Raw genomic sequence first — 20,737 nt, 5'->3', positions numbered from 1 at the left:
TCCTTTTCCTCTGTTTTCTCTGGTTCTGTCGCACCAATTTCAAAAGTATTTACAGCTGTCTGCTGCATGGACAACCTAGTTTTATTAAAGGCCATCTTTCCAGCAGTGAAATACTTCTTTCATATTTGTACTCTGCTGTGTTAAGAGTGAAATAGTTTCATTTTGAGGCAGTTATAGCCTGCTGCAGTGCTGTTTGATTCTCCTGTGCTCATATGTGGACATATAGGGTTTGACGTTACAGTAAGGAGTACGGCTAAAGTGCTGCAATGAATTACTTTCTGCGGGGAGTAATCAAGTAATGCATTACGCTTTTTAAAAAATAATGAGTAATTTGTTATACATCACTTTTTTAAGCGACGACCCTCACACTGTTTATATGTCATGTAGCTGTCTGAAAACATTTTGCTGAATTCTAAAAGCTTTGCTGGCACCAGAGCACTCCTAATTGGTTGTTGTTACTTCATGAAATCAGACTGATTCAAGCCTGGAGTTACTAAAAATAATCAAACGGCAATATGTCATGTCATTCAGACCTACTTGTATCTTAACTTCAAGTGCTACAGCACATAAAGCTGCTGCTATATGAATCCAGACAGTCTCCGTGCTGCTGTACAGTGCTGCTCTCGCCTAAAGCCACTCACTGGTATCACTTGTAGGCGGACAGAGAATTCTGTTCCTACACCGCTGAGATGAATATCAAGACAGGTGCCGGTGACTGCACTGTATATTCCCCCTTGCTAACGCTTCCCTCCCTCGCTCATCATTCCTCTGTCACCTCACTGAAAGGTTGGTGTCTTTCTCTCTGAGGGTGTGTTTGTTCAGATGTGGGCAGCCAGGACACTGTGGCATGCCTGGGGCTTACCAATGAGATTAGACGGTGACAGTGACACGGCGGTGCGGCCAAATGATCTCCAAAACCGCAGGCGGGGGCTGGAAAAGGGATGTTCTCAGCCATACACATGAGTCACCGAGGCCCTGTTTGCTCTCCTGAGCTGCTGTTCTGCTCTCCTGTTTGTTTTTTGGTGAAATCAGTGGCGTGCTTGTTTTAAATAGAGACAGAGAGATGTAGAAAGCTGATCTCATTAGCTCCATATTTTGGGAAATACACCCATCGACAAATTAGGAGGTGGTGGGAGGATAAACAGCTATGTACCACTTTCGTTACTCACCAACTGATAGATAATGATGCAAAATGGTGACGAAACTGCGTCTTGGCTTAAAAATGTTGCAGTTATCTAATTCAAACAAGCTGAAAGTGTCGAATTTATTAGCTCCTGTAGGATGAACAGTACGTCACAGACTCGCTGCAGCTGGGTTGTCAATGTTTGCTTTTCTCTTCTTGTGAAAAGTCAAAGAATATTTCCAGACACTCTGTCTGACCATAAAACTACTCTGCAGTAATTGGATGATCCTAACCTGCTGATAAATGCCACTTTTGCCACACTGCTGCTGTCTGATGTCATGCAAAAGTAAATACATGTGTAGTTGGAGAGTTTTGGCATCTTTGTTAACACCCAGTGTATGGTGGCTCTTCGTCAAATGTACAGGAAGTAACGCGCTTCGTGTTTGTCGGGTTGGGTGATGAACCTTTGTGGCATCGAAATGTGTTGAAATGTGTGGGGTATGAAAAGCTGGTATTAATTATATATTTCTTGTTTTAAATAAGGAAAACATTTCTGACTTTAGGCTATATTTCATTTGGATTTTACACTATGACTATTTTGTTAAATGAAAATGGATTAAAGGGACAGTTCTGCCTAAAATCAAAATGACTTGTTTCTTCTCTTACCCACAGTCATATGTATCATTCTAAATTGTTTTGGTGTGAGATGCCGAGTGTTGGCGATATCGACTGTAAAGATGTCTGCCTTCTATTAAATATAATGGGACTGTATGTCACTCGGCTTGTGGTGCTCAAAGTGCCAAAATAATATTTGAAAAACTTGAAATTATCACCCCCTTCACTTCCAATCTCTAGAGGAATATCATGAAGGAACTATGTCTTTGTACTGAGCTACGCCTGCCAACCGTGTCACTATGCAGAAGGAAGCATGCATCTACTACTGGACAAGAGGCTCATGCTCGTGACCAGGTCTTAAGTGTCCAGTGTCTTAGTGGAGGGAAAATTTACACGATGGGAGGGGTCCCTCGAAAAACCTGGAAAGAAAAGTTTGGTTTTGTTTGCACTTTTTACATTTTTTTTTAATTAATTAGTGCCATAACTAAATTAAAATTGGACTGAACTTTGTATGAAAAAAACAGTGGAAGCTCTCTAAGGCTCCTCTCACCCCTTCAAGGCACAAACACATTTCCAGCACCTAACACAAGAAAACAGCAGAGCAACAGGTGCTGAACTGTAAAGATGGACTGCAACTTTAGGAGAAGAAGGTGTAGATCTACTGAAGCTACCACAAATTATCCCAAGGGCGGCTAAATTTGGCACCTCCACATGTTCTGAATGTGGCCGGATGATGATGCAAATAAGCTGCAAATTAATGGGTTAATAAACTGCTGCTTAATTGTAGATGAATGCACTTGATGCTGGCTAAGACGTGTTTTCTGTATTTAAAACAATGGAGAGCAAAATAATTTAAAAACCTCATAAACTGTACAGTGAGGACATGATTTGTGATGCACTGAGTCAGATCTGCTCCGCTGCCACCTAGCTAAAAAAACACACAAGCATACTAAATATATATTTAAAAAGCACCTGAGAAACGGCAGCAAGGTCTGACGAATCGTGTGAAAAATAATTCTGTTAATGCATTGCTGGCCTTCCGGTGTGCTCTGTGGTTTCATTGCACAGAATGGAGACCTCGCATTTACTGCTGTCATTGAATCGACATACTTTCATTGTCATCTTGCAGCTGCTGATAAGAAAGGGTCAAAGTTGTTGGAATCTCACAATTTCTTTTCTACCTTCGCGAGACATTAAATCACATTCACCACAACTGCAGTAGGCAGTGAGCAATAATCTATCAGCTTCAGTGGCGAGTTTTATACATTAACATTCCACTTTCATAGCTGGTGGTCCATTTATACTAATGCTATTTTATTTTTCAGACAACATATAGCCAATATGACTTGCGCCTACAAAAAGGACTGACAGTGGTAGGAACACATGAACAATCTCAGCATTAAAATTTGATGTTTAAAAAAATCAAGCTTTGCCGTCGTTGTGTCAAGAACACATTCAGCATTAACACCTGTAATTTTACTGGTATGTTTTATTGTGAGCGCTCCCTTCAGCAGGAATGACTTAAGGTCATAAGCTCACACACTTGAGAGCCCTATTCACAACATTTAAAACATCTTCTGACATTTTCATTTGTGTAATAATAGATGAAGGGTGCTTTTTTTTTCCTTTTCTGAAGCCTCGACTGGAGAACATGATGTTACAGTACCCTATTCTTAGTCATCCATGTTACTTGACTTGGATAAACATTAAACTAAACATTAAAGTGTGAATGGTTTTTGTTCACTCTATGCGATCATCATGAGTTCAGTGTTTTTATATTCAAGGCCATTTCAGAAACTTCTCTCTTTAAGACAATTAAAAAAACATTCCTCTAAAAGCAACACGAGTTCAAGCTGTTAATCACATCCAACCGGAGACAAAAGAAATACTCCTGACCGTACTGCTGCCTATGGAAGGTAGATCATCAACAGTATTTACAGCCTCTGCATGGTGTTAATAAAGGAGCCACTTGGAATACATGTAACCAGCTGCTAATGATGTGATTAACATGAAATGAGAAGTTAATTCACGTAGTGTGGACCCTGGAACACAGTCCAGGAACACCAAGTGGGCACTTGATGACCGAGCACGCTCATGTTTTGGGACGTATCTGCATGATCACAAGCCAAAAACAACTGCAGCTAATAGACCAGAAATTAGTCAATGGGCTGATCATATTATAATCATCGGTTACCGTTTGCCTCCATGCCTTTTTGAATCAATTAGAATGGATGAAAGCATTTCACCAATCAAACTCCACAAATACTTTCACGCTGTCTCATCTATGTTGCCATATGAAGCTGACCATTCCCTATGTTTTGGTTTTTTAAATTTCAAAATAAAAAAATCTTGGAAATTTTTTTTGGCATAAAGAAAGTCATATTTAGGATTATTGAAAATGTGATTCTTCCAGGTGCAGAAAGGCCTCTGCAACATGATAAAATCCAAGCTCAAACCTAGGCTGATGAAATTCATGGTCATACACATGCATCATGCATCTGCACTCTTGATTCTATGGGAAATGCATCTTCCCTGCCTTTAATCATTATTCAACTGAAATGAAAAAATACTGAAGTTAGATAGTTTTTTTGAGTAGTGTACAGTTACAAGAGGGATTTAAATCAAATCCCTTGCTTTCGATTGGACTGCTAAAAAGGCAGGCGGGCTTTGAGGTTAGCGTAATACAGAGCTACTCCACACATACCTCCCTCGCCGTTAGATCAGAAGGAGGACAAGGGAGAAAAAATGAATTAGACCTCCGCTACAGTGTTTTGGAAATGAAAACAAATGTATTGCCCCTGATATCCAAACACACATCTCCTCCTATCTCTCTCCATACTGCTCTGTTAGTTAATACAACCCACAAACAGTGAAGTGCAGTTTTATAAAATCTCATTTGATTGGCAACTTTTGTAAATGCTCCTAAGTACAGCATGAGTCATCAAACATTTGAAACCATTTTAGAGAAAAAATGAAAAACAAACAAGAAAAACAGGGTTGTTTGATGTAAAAAATACTGTTTTTTGGCATTTATGTGTCATATTACTGGAAATAAATAATCAATAAATACAGAAACACAAGACTAAAACTGGGAAACTTATGGGGACTATAAAATGAAAATCTATGGTAAAAATATACAAATACCAACAACTATGATAGAACTGGAACAATTAGTATTTTTGGCAATCAACAGAAAGCTAATCATCAATTTTCATACCCAACTGTCACTTATCATACAGTGATTTTTGCTCCTCAAATGTTCCCTGCCTCTTTCATGTGTATTACATTTTTGGTCAAACAAAAAAGCAACATAGAGATGTCACTCTTTGGGAAATTGTAACAGGAATTGTTTGATAGTTTCTAGACTAAACAACTAATCTAAAAAAAATCAGTGATAAAAGTGTCGCATGTCCATAAAGTTCAAAGCACAAATTCAAGGCACAAGACATCCTGACTTTGGGTCCCGTTTAAGGGTCAATCTCCAAAAACGTTGGATCCTACATTTTCAGCCCGTTCTCATTCTGAAGTCATCAAATACCACCGCTTTGTCAGTGATTTTGGCGTTAGAAACCGATGCAAAAGGCCACCTTTGGCAGTGGTATGATACGCGGATAACACAGCTTGATATGCCGCCAGTTGGCTGGAGGACACCTGTCGCAGCGGTATGATGTGCCACAGGATGGCTTCAGTTTGAAACACTGCTAGTAATGACATGATATAAGGAGCTGGAAAGTCCCTGTAGGGCAGGTGGGAAGGGTAGTAAATGGGTCCAACAAACCCTGGACTTTCACTTGGGAGGTCGCTGTTTGCTTCCCGTATGAATGTTGAGCCAAACCATGATGTTTTTTTTCTGATTCTAACCACTTGATTTGTTGCCCAAACCTAACCATGTGCTTTTTTTGACATCCCAGTGTTGATTGTGGCATCCCGGAACATCAACTGCAGACGCAGGAAAGTCCACTGACAAAGCGGTGATACGTGACAACTTGGTATGATAACTCGTTGACATTTCCCATAATTCGGTCAATGGTATCTTTTTGTTTAAGTCTTCCCTGCCTGGTAGATGCCTATCATTTAAATCCCATGCTCCTAGTTTGTAACACAAGCTTTATGTTAAGATGTCACTGCCAGTATCCTCTCTAGTTTGTATCTGGGACCAGTTGACAGAGAACCCTGGACGAGCAACCAGAATAAGTTTCCTGTCCTAGACAGTGGAAAAACTAAACTGATTCCTGATGATAAACCTGCTCAGTTCGTCTGGCATCTGTCGCCTCATGTCATAAAAAGACTGATCAACAGGTTAACCTGAGACGAAGGATGATTCAGGCTGCGACATGTCAGCATGAAGAAGAAATCATGCAGCATTTGGACTTATTATTCAGCAGCAAGAACAAAAGATGTCCACATCAGCAGCAAACGGAGATTTGAAGCGCACGGTCATGGGATTACAGCTGGCACATCATGTCCAGGATGTTTACCATATAATAACTGCAGAGCCCCAACACTGTATTGTTGCTACAAGAGGATAAAGTTCATTCTTTCTTATCGTGACTGTAATTCTTGATAGCCATGCACACATCTGTCAGCCGCTACATTTCCATGGGGGATTATCTGACCGGCCGGCAGACACACTGCTGCTACTGTAGTGGAGTTTATTTAAAGGAGCAAGAAGAAATTTGTCCGACGATGGATTATTTGGCAGCATGCAAATGCAGCGACTGAAGTATGAGATGCTGTATTCTGAGGAAAGCAGGTAGAGCTGATGAGTCTCAGTGGGCACATGCTGTCCTAGAAAAGCAAAGAGCTTGTGAGTGTATCAGGGAGAAAGATACAGCTAACTGGGGATGTCACAACATGGCTGAACTCCTCTTCTGCTCCCTGCCCTCATCATAAGTGCCTACTGTGAACTCTCAATCTAAAGGTTGAATAAATGTAATGTATGTATGTCAAGGCTGGAGGTCACTCTGTGATTACAACTACAAGATCCGGTCTGAAATATTTCGAATGAAAGACTCTGACATCCAATAGGTGTGGCATTAAAGGGACTTTTTGGAGTTTGGAGAATTTAGCCATTTTTTGAACTCTTTATTCAGTCAAAAGGCCCCATTCATGAGTTTTATGTCTCTGTATGCAGTTTGGTGATATGGGAATAGTATCCTTGAGCTCAATCAAAGCCTACAGGATGAAGTATCAGCTTCTTTTAAAAGAAGAGACATAACATGAATACGTCTGAAAGGAGCTGCTACTATTTCTTTAAAGAGCTGCCGAGCCTCAAAGAATTTCATCAGTCTTGGTTTCAGTGGAGTTTTATTTCACATTATGGCCTGAACATTAGATCACACCAAAGCTGACATCATATCCACACGATACAAAAGTTCTTGGCTTTGCAGCACAATGACCAGTGAGCTATTTCTCCTTTGTTTATCATTTGCACTTTGCAATGTGCTGCTCCTGCAGGTGCTAAATGCAGAACACTTCTTCAGCTTGTGTGTATAAAACATGTCCTTCAGCCAATTTAAGCTGTTACTATATTACTATTTTTCTCAATTACTTTGGTGCAACTCTACGATGAAAACAAATTCACAAATTCTTTGAAAAATTACAAATATTTTAGCAAATCTATGCAAATGAGTACAACTCTCTACAATTTGCATGTTTACCAATTGAATATCTCGCTTATCAAAACTGATTTTGTTGCTTTTCAATTTAAATAATTGTACTCTAATACATGTATGAATTATTTTATTGTCTACGTCATCACATGCACCTTATTCCATTCAACTGTCAAACTCTGTTAAGCAGCGCCCGCTGTCGTATGCTGTAAAGCCCTCTAAGGCAAATTGTTATTTGTGATTTTGGGCTATATAAATGAATTGAATTGAAGTGAACTGAATTTCTGTGAAAAAGTTTTCAACTTGCTCCTGAAAGTGCCAGCCCTCGCTGTCAACTTTCGGCTTCTTTGCCAAGGCCATGTTTGCTACATGGAAGGAAAATTCCGTTGCTACGTAACAGATTGTTTGCTTGTTTACTGTCTCTTTATGAAACACATTAGTTCCTCCTGCGTATTCTAACTTGGTGCATATCTCCAAAATGCCCCAGCTGGCATCGGACATTTGCCAGACGTTTTTTGCCGTCATGTTGGACAGATGTTAAATTTTGGTTGGAATGAAAACCAGGGTGACGATATTTCAAATGTCTAACCATGGTAGAATTTCACATTTTGTGAAAAAAATGATGACGTTTTGTAGACAATGAGTTTTGTTTTCCATACATTATCACTAAACGTTATTCTGTTTCAACAACACAGCCTAAAACAACAAAATACCAACGTCAATTGTCGCCAGTATTCAACGTCAAATTAACGTTGGCATTAGACGATGTCCTGACATTGAATTTTGGTCACCTGACGCCACAACATAAATCAACTAAATATTAACGTCAAACAATGTTGGGGCCAGCTGGGGTATGACAGCGGTGCCATAGTGAGATACAGACAAAAAGACGAAGTGAACTTGCTTGATTTACTGATGCTGTGTGGCAGGTCATATACAGAATATTTTGAGAAACATGCCGCGGGTAGTTTAAAAATCGGTCGGTGATTTAATATGTCTTGGCCTGCGGACCGATTACATCAACCAATCACACATTCTGCCAGGTTAGCTAACAGGCGCTATTCATGAGAAACATAGTTAGTTATAAAATTTCACCTCCCGTACAGTTGTCATGAACGGGATAACTTAGCCATTGAGACCAAAACTGTTGTACTATGGTATAAACATTGGTATTTCTGCTGTACCATTCAGTGTCAATGAAAAATAAGACCAGACTGAAATGTGGCGATAAGGAACATTTCCAGGATCCACTGCCATCCACTGGAAACTTTTCATTGCCAAGGTACTGACTTTATGAGACAACAACTTTTGATGCATGAGTTAAATGTTCTGGATGAGTTATGACCTTTTGCAGGTGACCTATGGTGTTGTGTTGTGTTGTCCCAAATAAGCTGTTTAGACAAATGAACCGGAGCATTGAGAACGTTAACACAAGAAATCAGCCAAAGCAACTGAAAACACTGTAACATAGCTGATGCCAACGACATAAGCACAGTCAGAGCCGTAACCTGGATTTTAGAAATACTGAGGTCATAAGTCCAAAGTCTCCCACACAACCATCACAATGTTTTTTTTGACTGGCCACCAAAAAACTTTGTTTATTTATTCAGTTTTCTGTGAATTCTACTCTCCATCACATTATGAAAATTAGTCCCTTTTTTTCACGTTAAATGTAAGCAAATTACCACTTAATAATAAAGCCGGGATTTAATTAATGGATAAGTTGATTGAAATATGTTTAGGCATTTTTAATGGAATATCCGCACAGTATCCAGGATTTCTAAGCAGTTAAAAAAACCTTAAATGAACGAATTAACATAAAAGCATCCTTACTTTATATCTCAAAAGGGTCTCCGTACCAGTTAAAACCCCTGAAACCAACCAGATAACCCATTAAAGAAGATGATAAAACACAGGTGAGGCACTACTTCGCCTGTGGGCTAAACCTTAAATGCAATAAATGCAAATAAAAACATAAAGCTGCAAAGTAAAAGTTCAGGGACCAAACCACATAGTCCAAGTACAAATGGATAGCTAAAAATAAAGTGAAGCAGTGTTTAAATACAACATACTGTAGATGTGTTCTCTTCTATTCCTGTTCATTTTAACTAGCATCTTTAAGAGCTCATTGAATGAATTAAAAGACAGTAAACAAGGTATTTTTGGACCAGAACCCCCTCTCCCAATAAAAACATTACCACTCTTTTCCATGACTGCTGACGGGTTTTATGAAGAGTGTGTGTGTGTAATGAGAGTTTTTGCAAGATTCACATGACATTGAAAAGAAGACCACACTTCCAGTGGTCTGCTCTCAGTTTAGAAGCTGAGAAAGTGAATGTTTGTCATTAAAATACAAAGTGGATTGGAATCTGAGGAATCGTTTAACTGCTTCATGTTCCTCTTTGTTGACGTACATTCGAAATCTAACAGCTCCTTCATGTGTTGGGTGTTTGTGTGTTAGTTGACCTACTCCAAAGGTCTACATGGTTCTGCTGTTAAGTCTTGGCTAAATGTGCACAACAGTCAGTACGTTTACATTGAGCGCTGCTTGGGCAAAGACGTATGGTGTGGTGGCTCATCATTGCATCTCACCTAAAATTAGCGCGTTCTCCCAGATGCTGCATTTTTATCAATGCTTATCAGAGCTGGAGCCGATAAAGACTCATGACTACTACAGAGTAATTTGACCCAGGTGTGAATGCCGATTATAACCCTTCCCATTAAATGAAAAAGACGGATGTTAGTGGGTGATTTTATGCAGTGGAAAAGAGGGTACAACATACCCCACACCAAAGGAAAATCTAAAAGGATGATCTTTGGAACCGTCAAAAAAAAAATTGCGCTTTGCTAGTCATTGTCGTCTTGATTCTAATGTCAACCCGGTTTCACTCTGAAGTCGAAGCACTTGGTCAGTGACTTCCGTCATCAGACGCTGACAAAAAAAGCCATCCTTTCACAGCATGATATGCGGCTGGCCACCGTTATTGTTTAAGTGGGCTCGGCGGCATCAGGGGGAAACATGGCAGGACAACAACAGCATTTAAGGCGGCGGAGGTTCAAGTAGGATGGGCCAGAGTGGTGGTGGATCAGCCCAACAACCACTGACTTTCATCCAGGAAGCTGGTGTTACTTCCCATAAGATTGTGAAGCCAAACCCTGATCTTTTTCCTAAACCCAACCATGTGCTTTTGTTGGTAAAATGTAACCATGTGCATTTTTGTGTTCGAAGGGAAAAAAAACATCAATTTGCAGTGTTTTGAAAGAAGACCTTGACACGGCTTCCCAGGACGTCAGCAACCAACGCACCCAGGATACCTTGCACGTCGGATCTCAACATGGAAAGTCCATGACCAAACAGTTATATGTGACGAAGTCGGAGTGAGAATACGTTGCTTGTGTAGTTTGTGGCTTTAGAAGCTTGGATCCTAAAGGACGTGGATGGTAACCTAAAGAACAAGGCAATCTACCAAACAAAGAGGGACCACCAGCATCTCAGCGAGGCTGTTGGAACAATTACAATCTGGAGGACCATAGATGGAGATTATTTTATCAAACTATACAAGCTGTGTTTTTATCCATTATCCAAACTCCCTGATCAAGGCTGTTTACCTGAATGTGTTGGATCAATCACTGAGTTATTTGTGTAAACAATTTGAAGCCTTCAGATTTTTAGCAAATCATTAGTGTTTTTAAACTGTAACTGTTGTAAAACTGGCATCAATCCGTTGAATGGTCATTTTCCTTCTTCCATTACCAGCACATGTGGTCCCCTGTAGACACACTGAACTGACTCAGTGAGACTGAAAACTGGAGAATGGAAAATTCAATTGTATCTTGTACACAAAGGGGAAAACATCGATGTTCTTGGTTAAATTCCAATTTCACTCTCACATGATCCTTGAAATAACAATGACTTGCCATGTTATGATGTTGGTTTGTTTTTGTCCTACTGTATTTCTTCACCATTTCAATACATTTGTAGACACATTTTCTTTTGGTGCTGCAGAAATTCAGGAAAAACCATTTGCTGAAAATGGAAATGAAATGCTTATTTTTCTATCTGTGTATCTGTATTTCTGCTGAGATTGTAGAAACTGCTGCAATTGCTGGTCCATGTGTGGTTAAACTGACCTGACATACTGATGATGAAGCGTTGGTCTGGATGTTTATCTGAAAAAAGGCATCATAATCTCGACCTGGTTCTACACCTAACTAGACAAATGGAAATCAGATGATAAAGAAACACACCAATAAAAGAGCACTTTAACTAAACGCTGTGTGAATACATTACAGTACACACCAGCATCCACAAACACAAAGCAGACAGCCATAGTCTGTGCTCTGTCTCTCTCATAATGTCACTACAGATAGCAGTCCAACACCTTCCCAACAATGCTTCCTCTGGCCCAATAAAATCATAAAACGCCTCTCAGGCTGCTTCCCTCTTTTTCAGTGTCTCTTTGAACTCGGGTGACGCTGAATGCAGCCGAGGAGACGGCAGACGTGACAGTGTGAACAGCAACAGTCTGGTGCTAGACACCACTTTACACCCGTACTGCAATTCACAGTTCAAAGTGCAAGCCTGAAAGAAAATATTTTAGAATGATGGGAAGGATTACCGATACGTGTGCCGAATACAAAAGGGTGATCTGGCGCTTTATCGTGTCTGACGGGGTTAGCAACAAAATGGCGGTGGATGGCATGTGTGGGAAGGTCTCGCCAAGGCGCGAGGTACATAGTGAGTACTTGTCAGTCCTCTTGCAGGAAGAAAAGCGAAACCAAGGCCATCGCTGAATGGCGAGACAAAAATCGAAAGCGCGGCGAGAAAAGGGAGGGCGATGTTTTCAAAACAAGCTTGAATAGATGCACATTTACAGTAACACAAAGACATGGAGCCCTTTGAAGAGGAGAGCTGTGTTTTACCAAAGGACTGGGCAGAGAAACCAGCAATTTTGCGATTCTTCTTTTGAAGGTTTTCTTCTGTTTGGGGTGGAGTGTTGGGGGGTTTGTGGCGCACTGGCAGCTGAGGCAATCTGGGTCTCAAGCACATCTAAGGTTGGGCAATTAGTTCCAGTGCCACTATTAATGTGCTGAAGGGGCGCGCTCTGCAGGGGGTTGAGGGCTCGGCTCAAAGGGCTTCGGTCCTTGCTGGGAGGAGGGGGGTGAATATGGCCAACAAAGGTGGGGGTCAGGACCTCAGGGCCATGTGAAAGCTGTACCATGTCCACTGACCTCTGAGTGCTTGTACAGGCCCGGCCGCAGTACTGCTGGCCAATAAACAGAGACACCGGCCGTTACAGTTTCTACTGTTCGCTGCAAAGATAATATCAGCCATCCTGTCCAGAAAAACATAGTGAATGTAGTTCGTTGACAAACTGAAGGCTCATATTAGCCGTGTAACACTGGCCTTTAATAAAGTATTTAATAAAGGCCTCATTAATGGAGCAGTTAATGAGGCTCCTCCCTGACCACACTTACATAAAAACACTCTGGAAAACATGAGCAAACATTTCGCCTCATTTAACTGTTTAGTAGCTATTTTTGCAAATTCAATTAAAAGCTCAGATGAAGTTTAACAACTGATTATGTGGGGCTTAACCTCAAAGGGCTTCTAACACACCTATGTATTTTCTTAGTGTGGATTTAAAGGAGTTATAGTGCTGACGTGTTTAAAGAGCATGGCATTCTGGGGACTACACATTTTTGTAACTAAAATAGAATAAAACAATAGGGGACAAATAAAGCACTTGTTTTGCCTTACAAATAATTATTTCTCTCGACACTGTCACACTATGAGGAGCATCCTATATGGATCATCACCATTCAGCCAATTAACTTCCCCATCCTCATCAGAATGCTCTTGGCTGTCTGCAACTGGTGATTATTTTCAGTATGTGTTTATCTGTTGAAAATTGTTTTCCAGTGATTAATCATTTAGTCTATAAATTGCCATAAGACACCCATCATCATCCGTTCCCAGAACCTATATTGACATCTTCAAATATCTTGCTTTTTCCTCAACAACGACAACAACAACAAAAAAGATATTACATTTTTGATAATGTTAAATAAACAATCAGGAAAAAAGCAGCAAATCTTCACCTTTAAGCTGAAACCAGAGAATGTTTGGCATTTTCCACAATAAATCACATCAAAGGTTAGTTGATGATCAAATGTTCTGTTGATTGCATAACCAATTTGTCAACTGTGCTAAACGACAACCCGATTTGTTCATCTACTTCTTCTGAAATTGTCTCCCCCTTTTTTTAATCAGGAAAATATTTAAATTTAACTCCCGTGTCAGTGAACTATACATCGACCAGAACATTGGTCCAAGACGGAGGCAAATCAAACGCCACACTGCATATTCCTTTTGTAAGGCCTCGCTCTGGCCTACATTGTACGTTGACACCCACATGCAGCCCACATCTCTCTCCTGGGCTTTTGATCTCCACCGTAATATGTCAAGGGTATTTAGAAGACAGAAAGCAAGACATAAGCAGAGGAAATGTAATGCCAGCGAGCCCTTTTCTGTGCTGCAGCTGTGCTCTCTGATCCGATCCATTTTTACCTTTTGCATGTTATTTCTCTCTTTCGAGGTGAAAAATGTCAGCGGGACTTTGGCCGCCGACTCGTTTTTAATGCGAGCTGCCACAGTTGCAGTTACAGACGGATGAATGAGGACAGTAGCTGTTGACTTATACCCGCCGCAGAGCTCTGCTGCTTGTGTTTGTAACGCAGCTTTTTTCAGGGCCAATGAGGACATTAACCAAGTGCCTTTTATAGGATTGATTAGAATAAATGATTCCTTGATCCACAACAAAAAGGCAATGAATGCATGGAAGGTTAAACGGTCTTGTTAAGGTGAAAGACCTGACAATATGTTTCTTTATTTTCTTTTAAAGCTTAATTAATTTACGACATCCAAGTCACGGTCAGCCATGGTTTCTCTCCAACCTGTAAATAACTGTGTATGTTTTCCTGAAGCATTTATTTCTTTTCCATCTTTTATTCATTTATTTAATGGTATATATGAAGGTTTATTTAAACCAATGTATTTTGCAGAATTATTTGAAAAAGGTGAATACAAAAGTATATCTGTATTTTTTTTTTGTATCAGGTTAATGCAAAGATAATTTTTTTTAAATATTTTACGTGCAGTTCGGTAGTTTTGTCAATGGCAATGCATCATATTTCCAAAAAAAGAAGAATATTAACCTAAAAAATGTTTAAAAATATGAATCTGCAAAATACAAAGTGACTGCAGATTTTTTTTTTTTTAAATGTAAAGGTGTAAAGTACTGTTTATTTATTTAGTATTTCCATGAAGTCCTCAAATAGTCAGGGTTCCCACATATTTTCATGATGAAATTTCCAAACATTTCCATGACTCTCCAGGACAAAGATAACAAAGATAATATTTTTTTTCTTGCCCCACTTGCCCAACATTTTTCAAACATATCAGATTCAAGCACTATTCAGACATAATTTCCACTAGCTGGCATACAGGAAAGGAGAGACGAACCCTGAGAGAAAATGATGAAACTGTCGTTGTATATTAGAGCCACGTTGCGTCAACAGCTGAAGTTGACGGTTATCCATGAAAATTTACTGCAACAATTTTTATTACACACGGCAAAATTCCATGTCTTTTCCAAAACTTTGAGTAATTTTGACAAATTCCATGACTTTTCCAGGTCTGGAAAATGTGCTTCTGAAATTCCATGACTTTCCCAGGTTTTCCATGACCGTGGGAATGCTGTAAAATGCCTCGATATTGCACTCTCGCAAATGTGCTTAGTTATGTTCCGCCACGGACTACATCTCTGAACCAAAAGTCAGAAAGAGAACAAGTCAATTCTTTCCTGCTCTTTTTACAATTCGGAGACAAAAAAGTTATTTGAGAAGACAAACCGTCACCTTTCTCTTTGTCTCCTGATTGGTCACTGGCAGCGGCAGCTTCGGCCAGATTCAAACCTCTCTGCCGTTGGCGGGTTTGGCCAAAGCGCTGACCAGGAGAGTTTGACAGGGGCCTTTGTGTTCTCTCAGGACAATAGGGGTGAGAGGTGGGGGGTCAAACCAAACTGTTGCACACCCCCACTGCACCGCGCTTCATCTGTAAAGTTCTCGTCTGCTGACCTTTAACCCCTCCTGTCATTGTCCGAGTAAAAATAATAAAATCTGTTCCGGCAAATGAATGCCTGAGAGACTGCCGTCCTTATTGTACGTCCCTGCTGTCTTTTCCCTCCGTCCTTCCCTCCTAATATGGAAGGTTAAGATTATAGCAAGATTATATGTTTGAGTCTTCTGGCAGATGGTACCGGTTCTCTTTCTCGTGCTGGCCCTTGGCAACTTCCCATTTCTTAATGAAAGGCAACAAACAGGAATTGGGTTGGTAATGAATTGTGTGGGATTAAGCTTAATAAATGCACCAACAGCGACTGCTTCGGTGTAGAGGTGAAAGATGTGTTTTTTACTCCGACCTACTCTGGGGCCATTTTGGATTTGTCAGAAAATAGGGATTATTACAGAGTATTGAATGTCACGTGAGAATGAAGATGACCTCACTAACAGAATCTGACGTATTGGGTTACAGCAAGTTGCTGTAAAGCTTTTTTTCCTCCCAGTGTGAGTGTTTCTTTAGCTTCTATAGCGGGTCAAGTTATGCGCTGTGCTTATGTAGGTCACGGAGTCACTTCAGGACAATTGGAGCGAGCATGCAGTCATTTGTGATGGTGTTGAATTTTCACTTTTCTGAGCAACACCCTGACGAAAAAACACCTATTGAGTTCTCTCACTTGTGCCACCGCTCTTTGTGTTGGAAGGTGCAGCAGATTCTTAAATCAAGCTCGTTCTTCCTGACCTATTATTTTTCGTTTTCAAATCCTGATTGAGACTTAAAAGAGTGCAGTTTTCTAATCGCTAGAGCTGCAATTAAACCATTTTGTGTGTCAATTTAATGAAAAATGTCCCCAGCATTCAATCAGCTAAGGCTGGCTTAGAGTGCTAATACGATAGCTGTGTTTTAGGTACCAAATGGTATCAATATTTTTTTAAGCACTTTAAGAAATTCACAGAAAATGATTTAAATTACATGTTGTTATGTCACATCAGAGAAAAGTGTGTGTCCAAGTCATAGCTGCCGCCTTTTCTCTCTGAAGCCAACCCCCCTCTCCTACCTTTTCTTTTCCCCCTATGAAGCAGCACTCCCCCAATGCACAGACAAAAGTCAGGTCTGTAACCCCGGCGGCCCCACCCCCCGTGCTCTTTGACCTACAGTGGAGGCCTGGCTGAGCACAAACAGTGGTCGTCCCCTGAAGCCCTCCCACCACCTCCACCTCCACCATAGGCTCCTGTTTCACTCGGGCAATGAAAGGGCCTACTGTAAATAATGGGGGCCTGGCTGACCCCGGCGTTTATCTGGGCCTGAGACCCCTGCATCCATCCTACTGTAACAGAGCCCACCACTCACAATAGACTCTCTCATGGGTGTTAGACTGTGGGCTCTCTCCCCTCTGTGCCCACTCAGAATGGGGATTAGAAAAAAAAAAAAAAAAGAAGGGCCCCTGTCAGGTCCTCCGAGGGGGTCAACCCCCTCCAAACCAGCATCACAACCCCATCCCACAGACACTTTAGCCTTTGTCCCCGTGTGAGACTTGGGAGCAGGGAAGGATAGAGGGAATGTGGAGGTGGGGCTAAAGCCTGAGACCAATCACTCTGACAAAATGCTGGATCAAACTCGCAGCTCCAAACACCATCAAAGCTCACTGTGTGCTGAAGCCACTAAGACATTTCCACTCTCGACTCAACGGCGTGCTTCTCTCTAGATCAATCTGCGTCTGCTGGAGGATAACATTTTTGAAATTGATATAATCAGGATGTTCCCGGCTCACACAAATAATATGTTTAATCTCGGGCTGAAATGATAAATTGATTGATTGATTGATTGATTGATTGATTAGTAAATTAAAAAAATGAAGAAATAAAATTTGATAATCATTTAAGTCATTTATCGAGACATAAATGCAAAACACAAACTGTGTGACCTCGGGCATTTTCTGGCATTTCACAGACTAAACCATTCATTGATTAATTAAGAACAGTGCTAGCGAGTAACTAGTTACATGTATTCAATTCAATTCAATTCCATAGAACTTTTTATCCCGGAGGAAACTCTTGTGCCAAAGAATGCTTCAAAATACAGTAACACTAAGTACAGTAAGGTTCACAACCAGTAACAACCAGAACAACCAGTGGGTTCCCCAGATCAGGGTCACTCACTGGGCCCAGTTTTAAAAACAATAGTATTAAATATCAGGCAAAATATACAAATATACAAAATACAAAGTGTTTTCAAGGAGCAAAAGCAAAAAGCATTGCCTAATAAAGTAACGCAGTTACGTAATTGTAATCAGTTACTGTTACCGAGCAACAATATGTAATCAAATTACAGTTACTTCACAAAATATTGAAGTTTACAAAGGGGTTACATCCAAATATTTTTTTCAGTAACATCCACTCTGTTGCTCCGACCTGGTCACATCCCAAAGTTGTCGAATACCGGCGCTTGGGCGGTGACAAAAAGTGAAACAGCTGTCCTTTCACATCGGCGTGATATGTGGCCGGTGTATCATAGCGTCAAGGGGAAGCACGGCAGGACAACAAGGTACGTTTAGCTTGTGAAAAGTCTATAGCTTGGGTGGGAGGAGTTGTGGATGAGTCCAACAATCTCTGACCTTCACCCAGGAGGCCAGTGTTTGCTTCTCATATGAATGTAAAGCCAAACCCTGTTATTTTTATCTGAGCCTAACCACGTCGTTTCGTTGCCTAAACCCAACCACGTGCATGTGTTGGCTAATTGTAACCACGTGTGTTTGTTGTTGAAGGAACGAAAAATATCAATTTGGAATGTTGTGCCGATGTAGTACTTTTATTTTGAAAGAGACTCCACATTTCCTCTGAAAACGTTAGTGTTTTGAAAAGACAAAGTTTTGGTTGTGCTGCATCTTTCTGTCGCGCAGAAGAACGCAAGTATGCAGAGGTTTTGAGACAAAATGGAGTGCAACATTTATGCACTTGTGTTTTTCTAGGACTTTTCATCTTTGTTGCCCAGTGTAAAATATTTGTTGGGAAAGAAGTCAAAAGTAATCAAATGTAATAAGTGTAATTGTTGCGTCAATCGGTAATTACATTTCAAAAGTAGACTTCCTAACACTTCCACAACTGAAAATCCAAATGACTGTTAGTTGTAGCTTTGGCTTTATTATCCTCCAGAATCTTTGATTTTAGGAACTCTTGCCGGCTATGAGTAATATGAAGAAGATGAGACAGAAAAATAAAGTCAATTTAGGTGATGGTGATGAAATATCTTCACAGCCTCGTCCTGTCTATAGACCAGCCAACCCTTCTGGGTGTGTGTGTTTGTGTGTGTGTGTGTGTGTGTGTGTGTGTGTGTGAGAGAGAGAGGGAGGGAGAGAGACCCAGAGAGATAGAGAAGAAGGTTTCGGGTCAGAGGCTAAGTGAAATATATCCCCACTCTGAGGCATGCAAGAGAGAGGATGCAGGAAGCTGAGGGCCAGAGATAAGGGCACAGACGTGGGCGATAAGCACCCAAACACCTGTTAGGGAAGCTCCAGCTCCTTGCCTCAGACCAACACTCACAGGAGGCAATAAAACACAAGCAGGGAAGGAAAAGGAGAAAAAAGACAGTATATGGACAAAACCATCAGAGAGAAAACTGCCGCTGTAATCTGCTTTTCTTCTCCGAAAGGTGAGAGCGGGTAGCGAAAACCGCAGAGGTTGCTGCTGCTCGTATGAGGGGGGATAAAACCCCATCCTGTTTTACACCATGCTTAATGGCATATGGTGGGAGCCTACAGCATCATTTGTAAGGTCAGCGGCGAGACAGGAGTGGCAGAAATGATGCTGTTTGAGTCATGACATGTCAGAGCCACCCGCTTCAGTGATCAGTCCAGGAAATGGAATGGCTTTTTTTTTCTTCTTCTTTTACTATCCCACTCTCGCCTTTCGGGGCCCAGGGACAAACAGACAAACACAAAACAATCTGGAAGCGGTCAAGAGAGACCTTGGAGACGCCTGACAGTCGGGCAGTAAACAAGAAAGAGAGGATTCATGATGTGTCAGGAGAGAAATTCATGGGCTGATTATGGCAGCCGAAAACTGTCTGACCAATCGAATGACGTCCGCTGTCAAATACCATCAGTGACCGTGTGGAAATGATGAAACCAATTAGGGTTATAGTGATAATGTCATAATCTGGCATCTTCCAGTCAACAGTCAATATAATGAGTCTGATCTTATAGTAAACATATTTCATCCTTTTATCACTTAACAAAACACTGCGAGTGCCAAGCTCAGTCAGAGCTGTGGCTACCACTGACATATCACATTTACATTTGTCAACATTTATAGAAACATAAGGGTTTGTAATGACTTACAGAGGAGTCTTGATTCTACAATTTGACCCTTATTAAACAACATTGGCTGATTTGAATTTTTTTTTTTAGACTAAATTTGATTCCACTGAAACAAAAAAACTGAATCAGTTGAATAAAAATGACAGGAACTTAGTGTTCTCCACTAAAATCACTAACCTGGCACCTAACACTAATGTGGGGATGTAAAATTCGTATAAAAAAATAAGTTAAAAAATAAAAAATGTGATATTTTTATGTATTTTTTTCAAATAAATATTTCTAAAATTCTAGCTACTGCTGTCGGCTCTACTGGAAAAAGACACAGTTTTCAGGGACTAAAATTAAAATATTAAAAACAAAAATAAACACTTTAATCCCCCAAAACTGAGCTGTACTTGGCTGAATAATTTTGGTGGCATAATCAAAGTTAATATACAGAAATAGGAATGCATTGTGTTGCTACTGAAAGTCCATTTTTGCAGGGTATGATGGGAATGTTTGTGGTTTTGTGGGAGATAACGCCCATGCAAGTACAAGGGATGAATTTAATGTGCAATAATGTACATTGGTTGATCATTTATTATAAAACTGGAAAATCCTTAAACTGAATTAGCTGTGATGCAACACTTTGATGATTTCATATGATGGAACACATTTTTAAAAGAGTTCAAATATCAGCTACTTAATTTCATCAATAAATCAAAACTGGAGAAAACGCCCCTAAAACACACAAACACACCGGCACCATTCCGTACGTACGCCTCTAATGATATCTGCATTCATTCTCTGGCTCACACTCTGTTTTCAGACATTCTTGCTCTTCAAGCAGACAAATCTCCCTTCAATTGAATCAACCCCCACCTCGCACGCAGCCTGTGTGAGGGGGCCAGCCTATCCATCATCAGCTCTCTCCCTCCGGTAATCTCTCTGGGCGTCTTCGGTCAGCAAAT

General features: G+C 40.5%; 1 protein-coding gene across 3 annotated transcripts in view; it reads right to left on the bottom strand.

Moving 5' to 3' along the window:
• zbtb16a (zinc finger and BTB domain containing 16a) overlaps positions 1–20,737 on the bottom strand; it is a 219,701-nt gene that overhangs the window by 182,405 nt on the left and 16,559 nt on the right. The window lies entirely within an intron of this gene.

The sequence above is a fragment of the Epinephelus moara genome, chromosome 3 (assembly GCF_006386435.1).
Source record: "Epinephelus moara isolate mb chromosome 3, YSFRI_EMoa_1.0, whole genome shotgun sequence".
Classification (NCBI taxonomy): domain Eukaryota; kingdom Metazoa; phylum Chordata; class Actinopteri; order Perciformes; family Serranidae; genus Epinephelus; species Epinephelus moara.
The sequence above is the reverse complement of the archived record's forward strand: the minus strand, read 5'-3'. Positions and strand labels throughout refer to the sequence as shown.